General features: G+C 39.8%; 1 long non-coding RNA gene across 1 annotated transcript in view; it reads left to right on the top strand.

The window, feature by feature from the left end:
• Positions 1-735: 735 nt before the first annotated feature.
• The window catches only part of LOC146544462 (uncharacterized), a 75,547-nt gene continuing 67,960 nt past the window's right edge, over positions 736-8,322 (top strand). The window contains exons 1-2 of the long non-coding RNA XR_014882996.1: positions 736-804; positions 2,012-2,081. This is a non-coding gene — a long non-coding RNA (uncharacterized LOC146544462). The remainder of the gene's footprint in view (positions 805-2,011; positions 2,082-8,322) is intronic.

Here is an 8,322-nt window from a genome sequence, read left to right as displayed (position 1 = left end):
CTGCAACCCTATATAGGACTTAAATTAAAAGAGAGCCCAGTAACCACGACTTTCTGTTCAGTACTCAGACTTATCTATAGCAAAACTTGTATTTAATTCTGCATTCTTTTATCCTTTCTCACATTCATGATTTTAAATCTCCATAAATTAGCTCATGTCAGTAAAAATTAATGTGACTTAATTTTCTTCCCTGCTTTTGCAAATTGAGTTTGGCCACTATGAACATCTTGAAATGATCACATACTATCTCCCTGACTTTTCTGTCAGAAACTGAAATCCAGCGATGCAGGGTCATGTCCAGAAGTGATAATAGGCTTCTAATGTGGAGAAAGGTTTTGAAAATCCATCCTGCAGAAAATGAGTGCACGGGAAGCAGCACAGTTTGAATGTGTCTTAGTTAGTGTCTTGCTTATTCCAGTGTGGGTGTGAGAAGAAAGTTTAAGAAGGTGAATCTGGGATATAATGATAAGGATCATCAAACCAGGCAATATTTCATGATGTTTGATCCTAGTACCTGGCTTCTTTATGATGTTTAGGAAATCCCTCCATCAGGTCATGTGAGCACAGACCATGCAGTTGGATTGATAATGTTTACTGGGAATAGGAAATGTAGTTTGGTTAAGATGCAAGGCTGAGAGCACAGAAGGTGTAGATAAAAGAGGACTGTGCAGAACAATGTTGTGCAGTAACATCAAGCTTAGTGATGGCAGAGGTGCTCATCAAATAAATGTGCTGTTTTGTTTTTGTTTCTTGCAGGATTACCAGAATGTGATCTGGATTTTGTGACTGGAGTTTGCAGAAGAGGTGAGTATTATAAAGCTCCCAAATTCACATCTGGGCACCTAAATATATGGCATCCTGCACCACCCTGAGGGCTTTGATAATACTTGCAGGCATCACTGCCCACTTATTAAAGCATGAAAAACAGACTACTGCAGACTGGAAAGCACAGAGATGCTTAATTCTCCAAGATGTTTGGTTTTGTCTTTCTTTTTTGGACATTGCATAGTGTTCTGTTAGGTTTGTGATGATCACTGGAAAACCACATTACATCTTCTCCATCAGTTGATGAGCCATGCCCCTCAGACAACCCAAGAAAACAGCATTATTTTGGTAATAAATAATTTGAGGATTTTGTTATTTTCTTCATCCTGCTTTTAAAAATAACGGAATATTTTTGTCTTGGCGAATGTGGATTTTGTGCTAATTTATGTAAAGGAATGTTTTTGCCAGGTTTGGTTGGAAGAAAAAAAGTGTGATATCAAACTTTTCTAAAAACTGTTTGAGTAGTTGGCTTTTGCTAATACTTAGATAAGAGCTCTTTGGGAATTTTTTTGGGGGGGAGATGGTATTTTTTCACTAAAGTAGTGATTTGTCAAAACAACTGTTTTGCTGAAATGTATTGGTTTAATGCAAAGTTCACTGCAAAGATTCTTCTGGAGGAGTGTGGGTGTCAGATGAAATGAAAACCTGGGACCCTCATTACCTTCCAGAGCAATCAGCATCCCTGCTTTTGGGGCATGTGTAGTTCAGACTGCCTGACTGTGGGTACCAAAAAAAGTTTCCTAGATTTAGTGTGCCTCTCTTTTTCTTATCTACACTGTCACTTTTTTAGTTTTCTCTTGTTTTGTCTCTTCCTCAAGCCTTGTCTTCTACCCTAGAATATTGGTCTGGGCTCTTCTCCAGAAAAATCCTTTTTCCAAATCCTCCTTTGACCTGTTATCTTTTAAGCGTAAACAAAACTTTAAGACAGGCCATTACTCTTGGTGGAGAAAGAAAGTAGTTGGTTTCTGGTTGTTCTTAATGAAAAGTCCTATTCTTGGCAAAAGTCAGTAAAGCTCTTCATAAATTGCCTTTGGTGAAATGCTCAGCAAGTTATGGGGATTGAACCCATTCAAGAGAAAGCTAAAAGACGTGATCCTGGGGCGTACATACTTCATATTCACTTCACTAGAGAAGGAGCTACCAGGTACTAATAGTTTGGTTTTTTCTTTTTTTTTTTTTCTTCCAGTTTTCAGAAACTCTACAACAAGAGCTAGAAGCTACAAGCTGAATTTAGAGGAGTTCAACATGAAGACAAGGTATGCTTTTCTTGCAATTTTTTTAAATAGGCATACATTAATCATTGGAACAGTTTTCTAGAGGATGTAGTGGATCTTTATGGACTTCAAATCTTTAAACGTAGACAAATTATTACTCTGAAAATAGCTGGGCTATGTACGTGCAAGTTTTAAGGCAAAATGAGGGAACCGCTGGATGAGATCTGTCTGGGATAGAGACAAAATTAGGAGTTAATTTCTGAGTGTCACAGTAGTCCTAAACTGTGACTCTCTGTCTGCTGTTAGATTTAAGTACTACTAATGAAATTTTATGGATGCCTTTTCTACTTGATTGAGTGCATATTTATTTTGTGTGCTGTGCCTAAGTCTAAGCTGGCCTTTCTTAAAGTCTACTCATAACCATAAAAACTTTAAAATGTACTCCTACAAGTTAATGCATTTTGCATGGTTAGTTTGCCTTAATTTATCTGATTGATTTTTTGTTTGTTTCTTTGCTTTTGTTTTGCCTGGTTTAAGTGCCAGGTGTTACACTTGTAATTGAAACATTTTGTTCTCATATTTAGACATAAGAGCATTGTAGCACAATTATTCTCTGGCGTTGCCTGTATCCTTGTTTACCCCGATGTAGTGCTGCTTTCTTGTGTTATTCCCTGCAGTACAAAATGCACCCCCACTGCTCTGACTATAGGGAGAGAGCACCCAGGTGCACTGTCCTGTCTTTGCAAAACATGCCACTGATTTTTGACTGTCATGCTGATGCTCAGATGGAAAATGCTGTGAGCAGGATGTGAAGTGGTGAAACAAGAATTTGCGCCATCCAGTTGAAGTGGATGACTGGGCTTCCCATACTTGTGGTGGAGCTGTAAGTTGGCACAGTGGTGCCAGCAGTCCAGTCTCTTGCACTCTCTTTGTTGCATAGGAGATGCCATTTGGTGAAAGTAGAAATCAGGTCGCTGCTCTCTGAAAGGATGTCTTTTTTTATTAGCTTTACTCACCTACAGGTCAGCCTCTAGCAAAACATCTTTTCCATGTGTCTGCTGTTCCCTGTGAAGCTGCCTGTCCCTGTTATCCACCTGAGTCATACAGTGAGGCTATTTCTGACCAGTGCCTGCCTGGACTCAACTGCTGCATGTAAATCCTGAATGCTTAGCTTTTCTCATCAAGGCTTTGCTCGATTCCCACTGTGTTACTGTTCACATTCCTCCACTACTCATAGCACACAAACCACTTTGCTAATCTTTATTTTTGCAGATGGTAGGTGGGCTTTAAAGATGAAGTGAAGCATAATTACTGGAGATATCTGCTTGGAGGGAAGGAGGGCTTGCAAATGGAGGAGCTCTTATGTAAGCTCATCCTAAAATAGGAGCTTTGTGTTAGCAGCAGAAGAGTCCTTTTTGCATCTAGTGGGAAGCCATCCATGTCACAGATAAGGAGAAAAAGTAACTTTAAAAGATGGAACTAAACCCAGTATCTTTAAGTTGCTTCTTAAAGGAAAGTAATTTATTGTGTCATGCACTTTTTTGTTTTCCTGTCAAAATGTAAGATAAAAGCATAGTAACGCAGTCAGCTTCATGGAGGACTTGGAAACATCCAGCCTCTTCCTCCCCCCGCCGTTTGCTTCCAGAGTCAAGAAAGACTTTTATTTCTGTCTCTACTTAATGAGCAAACTAGCACCAGGGAGGTGCAAAAACACAGCAGCACTTTGCCCATAACTTTCGTCACCGCACCAACAGGATTTGAGCTCTGTCTTACCCCTGAGTCTGGACTTTGTGTTGCATTCATTTGCAGCATGCCTCCTGCTCACTCAGGGCAACACAGTTGGCCAGGACAATGAGCTGCTTGGCCTATTCATGATTTATAGGTTGCAAATCTCAGAAGAAGGTGAGGCAGCTTGACTCAGCCCCACAGGCATTACAAAAGCTGGTAGTGAACATTCTGCTCTCATGGGAAAATAGCACCCCTGCTTCTTGGCACTTATACAGCCTCCCTCTCTGTCCCTGACTTGTAATCCTGGCCTTGACCCAAATCCAACAAATGCACATCTCCAGCTGCTTTTTAGCTGCCCCATGAGTCGGAGCTCCCATCACAGTCATCCAACAGGAAGAAGTTGCAGGGAGCTGACATTGCTGGGGTCTTTCAGACATGTGGCTGAGTTGTGAGCCAGGTTGCTCTCCTGCTTACCAGTCACATGCTGAAAGCAAGGAATAGTATTTTGGAGATCCTCAGGGTCATAAGAAATCACAGCTACTAGGCTGTGATAGTGAAAGGCAGCAAACGGGAGCAATAAAAGGAAAGGAAAGCAAGTATCTCAAATAAGATCAGTGATGACCACAAAGTAGTCTGTGTAGCAAGTTCTCATAAATCTCAAACTCTGAGTTTCTCAAAAGGTCATATCTTTGGAAGAAGCAGCTTTACGTAATTACTGAGTGATAATGAAGGTCACTAAGTGTATGAATTCCCCTCTGCAGAGAAGAAATATTAGGTTTCATTTGTTTGTATCCAAAATTAATTGCTTATGTCTTTTTAAATGGAGTTACCCACAATTAACTTAACCACTCTGCTGTAAGGACTGCAACTGAATTCAGGGAGAGCAATCTGATAATCTGCACCTTTGAATGTTAAACCAAGTCACTGAGACAAGACAAATTAGGGATTAGGTGTGTAATATTGGTAAACTGACTTGAATAGTTTGTCCTGTCTGCATGATGTATGACTTGTTGTTTATTTTAATCACACAATTTATAAGAATCTATTATATGGTGATGCAGCATGACTTGATACCATGGCTCAAATTGAATGTTCAGTTGAGCTGTTAAGTATGTAAGATAGGGTAGAAACAAGGTTTTTCACTAGTATATTTCTAGTATATTTTTATTAATAACTTCTGATGAAAGGATAAGTCCATACAGAGCAGTTAAAGAGGGAAAGAAAAGCAACGATATTGTTTATGCTAGCTATTGCAATGCATCTAGAATTAGAAAAGCTATGATAGCAAGGAACTGGTTGGTGCTGGGTCAGTGTCACTTTGGTTTCTCATGTATATAGCCAGTCAGAAGCTTTTAATAGTTATGTATGATCAAAAGTTACATTTATGTAGCTTGAACTGGTTCTTTTGTTGCTTTTGATGCTGCTGACAGTTTGCTTCTTGGAATAATGCTTCTGTCTACATTTCATTTTGGTCTAAAAATACTCCAAGTTCTGAAGACAAGCCAACTTTTCACATTGCCATCAGGGTTCCTTGCAAACTTCTCACTTATCCAATTTTTGCACTTTGTGCTTTTACCACATATCTGCAAGGGTCTCAATCAAGTACCAGACTGCACTCAGCTCTGCTGAAGCTGAGCTTTGCTTCAGCCAGTCTGCTTAGTGTCCACTTTCTTGAGTTTTGTCCAGAATTTCTTTTGGGTGCAACTAAGTGATTGGATGAGAAGTTGTTTGGAGGCCACTGAATTATCACAAACATTAACTGGTTCAAGAGATCCTTTGGCTGAAAGCAGGTAGAGGCACAGTGTGTGCTTTGGAAAAGATTGTTCGGTACTCATCCTGTTCATTGTGTGTTCTGAGTGTTTACTTATGGATGCCATTGGAGACAGAGTGCAGTGTCAGGTGGACCCTTGATCGATGTTATGTTCCTACAGTAATAAGCATATACAACGGAAGATTTAAGTCTGTGTAGGGCTGTTCTGCTGGTGACTCCACTCATAGCCATCTGTTGCAGGGTAGTAACATTTTCTTGTCTTAATGAGTCTGCTGGATGACAAGGAGGAGGCATACATCCCCTGAGTACGGGGTTACCTCATCCCCAGGGCCCTCGGGGTAGCTCACTAAAGCGGGATGGAGCAGGCAAGATACAGCCGTAAAGGGAGAGCCATCATCAGCTGGAGCACTGGTGGCTGAGAGTGCGTTTCTGTTCAAAATGTTCTGAAATTTTATTTTCTGCACGCAGAGAAAAAAGAGGGACATTTGAATATTCAGATGGTGCAATTTGTTGTATAAGGCAGTTGGCAAATGTGTGTGCTAAACATCATTTTGATTTGATTTTAATTTTAAAATGTCTGTTAAGTAGTCACTGCTATTGTACAAAGAAGATAGTTTTTGTTAACTACAAATTGTCTGTGCTCAGAAAAGCAGTTAACTGTCCAGAAAATCTGGATTTAGAGTACGTATCTGTCACTTCTGTGCTGCGACAGGTTACTAGTCTATTGCGTTCTTTCCATTTATCTGAGCTGCCCTCAAGTCTTTTAAAATAAGTAAGAGTTCAGCATTTGCTGACTCCTTCAGAAAAGTTTGGCCATTTTCAATTTTAGCCATCAAATAAGAACCTTAATCTCAATTGGCATTTAAGCTGCAGTTGTTTTGAGGCCAATAGTATGATTAAAATAATCATTCTAATTTACACTGTCACTACAGTTAATGCTATTTCATTCTTTTAGTATTTGCAGTTTGCACACTCGGTTTGCACGAAGCTCCACAAGCTTTTGCACAGGCTTGGTTTTGTGTGTAACCCAACATCTTCAGAATGAAAGTTGTTTTCTTTCTTGTCAAATATACTTGGTCTCATATCTTTCTTTTTGTATTATGTGAAAACTTGTAGGGAGGTTTTAAATTAGAACCAGCCACTACTAATTTTATCAGGAAATAGGAGAGAAATCAAATCAGAATGGCTGCTGTGAACAGGTCGTAGACAGAAATGTCCATGGCATTTCTCTGTTAATAACATCACTAGGGTGCTCTACACTGGCTGTTTTTTTTTTTTTTTTTTTTTGTGTGTGTGTGTGTGTGTGTGTGGTTATTCACATTAATACCTTTTTTTGTATTCCTTTATAATATCATTATTACTTTCCTTGCTATAAATTTTAGAGGAACTTTTGGATTTTGAGAGAGAAGTGAGATTTTCACAAGGTGCCTGATTTCCTCTGATCATGTGAACCTAGTGTCATGCCATAAATTATCCTTCCCGATCTATCAATGGCAAACATTGATTACAACTGTGAGGGCATGTGCTACTTATACAAATGTCTGACACTGGATACAAGCCACTTTTTTCCATGTTAATTGAAGATGGATAGAGATGACTTGAGCTCAACAAATGGATATGTTTGTCATGTTGTTAAAACTCAATCTGTCTGACACTAGAAATGTTTTTCAGCTCCTTAAAATGAAAGGGAAACTGTCAGCTTGAAAATCACATGTCTAACAGAGCTGTCGCCTTTTCCTTTTCAAATCCTTCCCAAAAAAGAGCTCAAAGGCTGTAGCTGGGAGGAAAAAAAAGTCTAGAAAATGCAGTATCACTTCTTATGGGATGTAAATGTTCAGGTTGAAACAGTGGCGGGACACATTCCTGAGCCATGGCCGAGTGCTGCTGCGCAGCATCCCTACGGCAGGCAGGTACGTTCTCATGTGGTAGCAGTACCTGCCCATGGCAATCCCTTGGGGAAGGACAAAGGCTGGATTCTGAGGAGCATTGGGAGGAAAGAGAGGCAAGCATGGGCAGAGCTGCTTTCTCTAGCCATGGACATGATACACTCATTTGTCTCAGAAAAACAACTCCGCTTTCATTACTTCCGTGGCTCAGCGCCATTTTGGGACTTTGTTAGCAGTGCTCCCAGGCACTGACATTTCTCAGTCTGAAAACTTTTTTATGCTATCTGGTATATAAGTGTCTATAAAGTGGGAGGATCTACAGGGGAGATACTGCATTCACTAGTGAATTAAGACATGGTCTCAAGGTTGTTTCTCTCTTGTTTACTTGCTATGACAAGCAGCCAATTATTTGTGTGGACCTGAATGTTGGTAAGTCGTTTCTGGGTTGCTTCTCCTTGCAATACTATAGGGAATTCTCTACAACCCAGAGATGCAAGCTCAACATTCACTAGTAACCACTAGTGAGCTATGAGCAATTATTCTAAAAATAATTTGTAAAACATCGATCTGTATTTTCCCCACCTCCGAGATAGGTGCTTATAGAGGAGAATCCCTTGTGCAATCAATGTCAGGCAATAGATTTATGCACAATGTCTGTCTGCTCTTGACTACTTTTGTTTGGCCATATCTTTCTTTAGAGAGCACATGAGCCCCTACAGGCACGACAGTTTATGCACTCTGCGCATCCTGATGTATGGGTTCATTTATAGCTTGATAGGAATAAAACAGCATTATTGCTCCTAAGCTTATCCATCCCTTCCAAGCAGAGTGTTTCTTTAAATCAAGTGAATACATTTAGAAATACCTTAAGCTGTGATATTTTAATGTCCGTATTCAT

The sequence above is a fragment of the Meleagris gallopavo genome, chromosome 4, assembly GCF_905368555.1.
Source record: "Meleagris gallopavo chromosome 4, MGAL_WU_HG_1.1, whole genome shotgun sequence".
NCBI lineage: Eukaryota > Metazoa > Chordata > Aves > Galliformes > Phasianidae > Meleagris > Meleagris gallopavo.
Note: the sequence above shows the minus strand (reverse complement) of the source record. Positions and strands in the feature narration are given on the sequence as shown.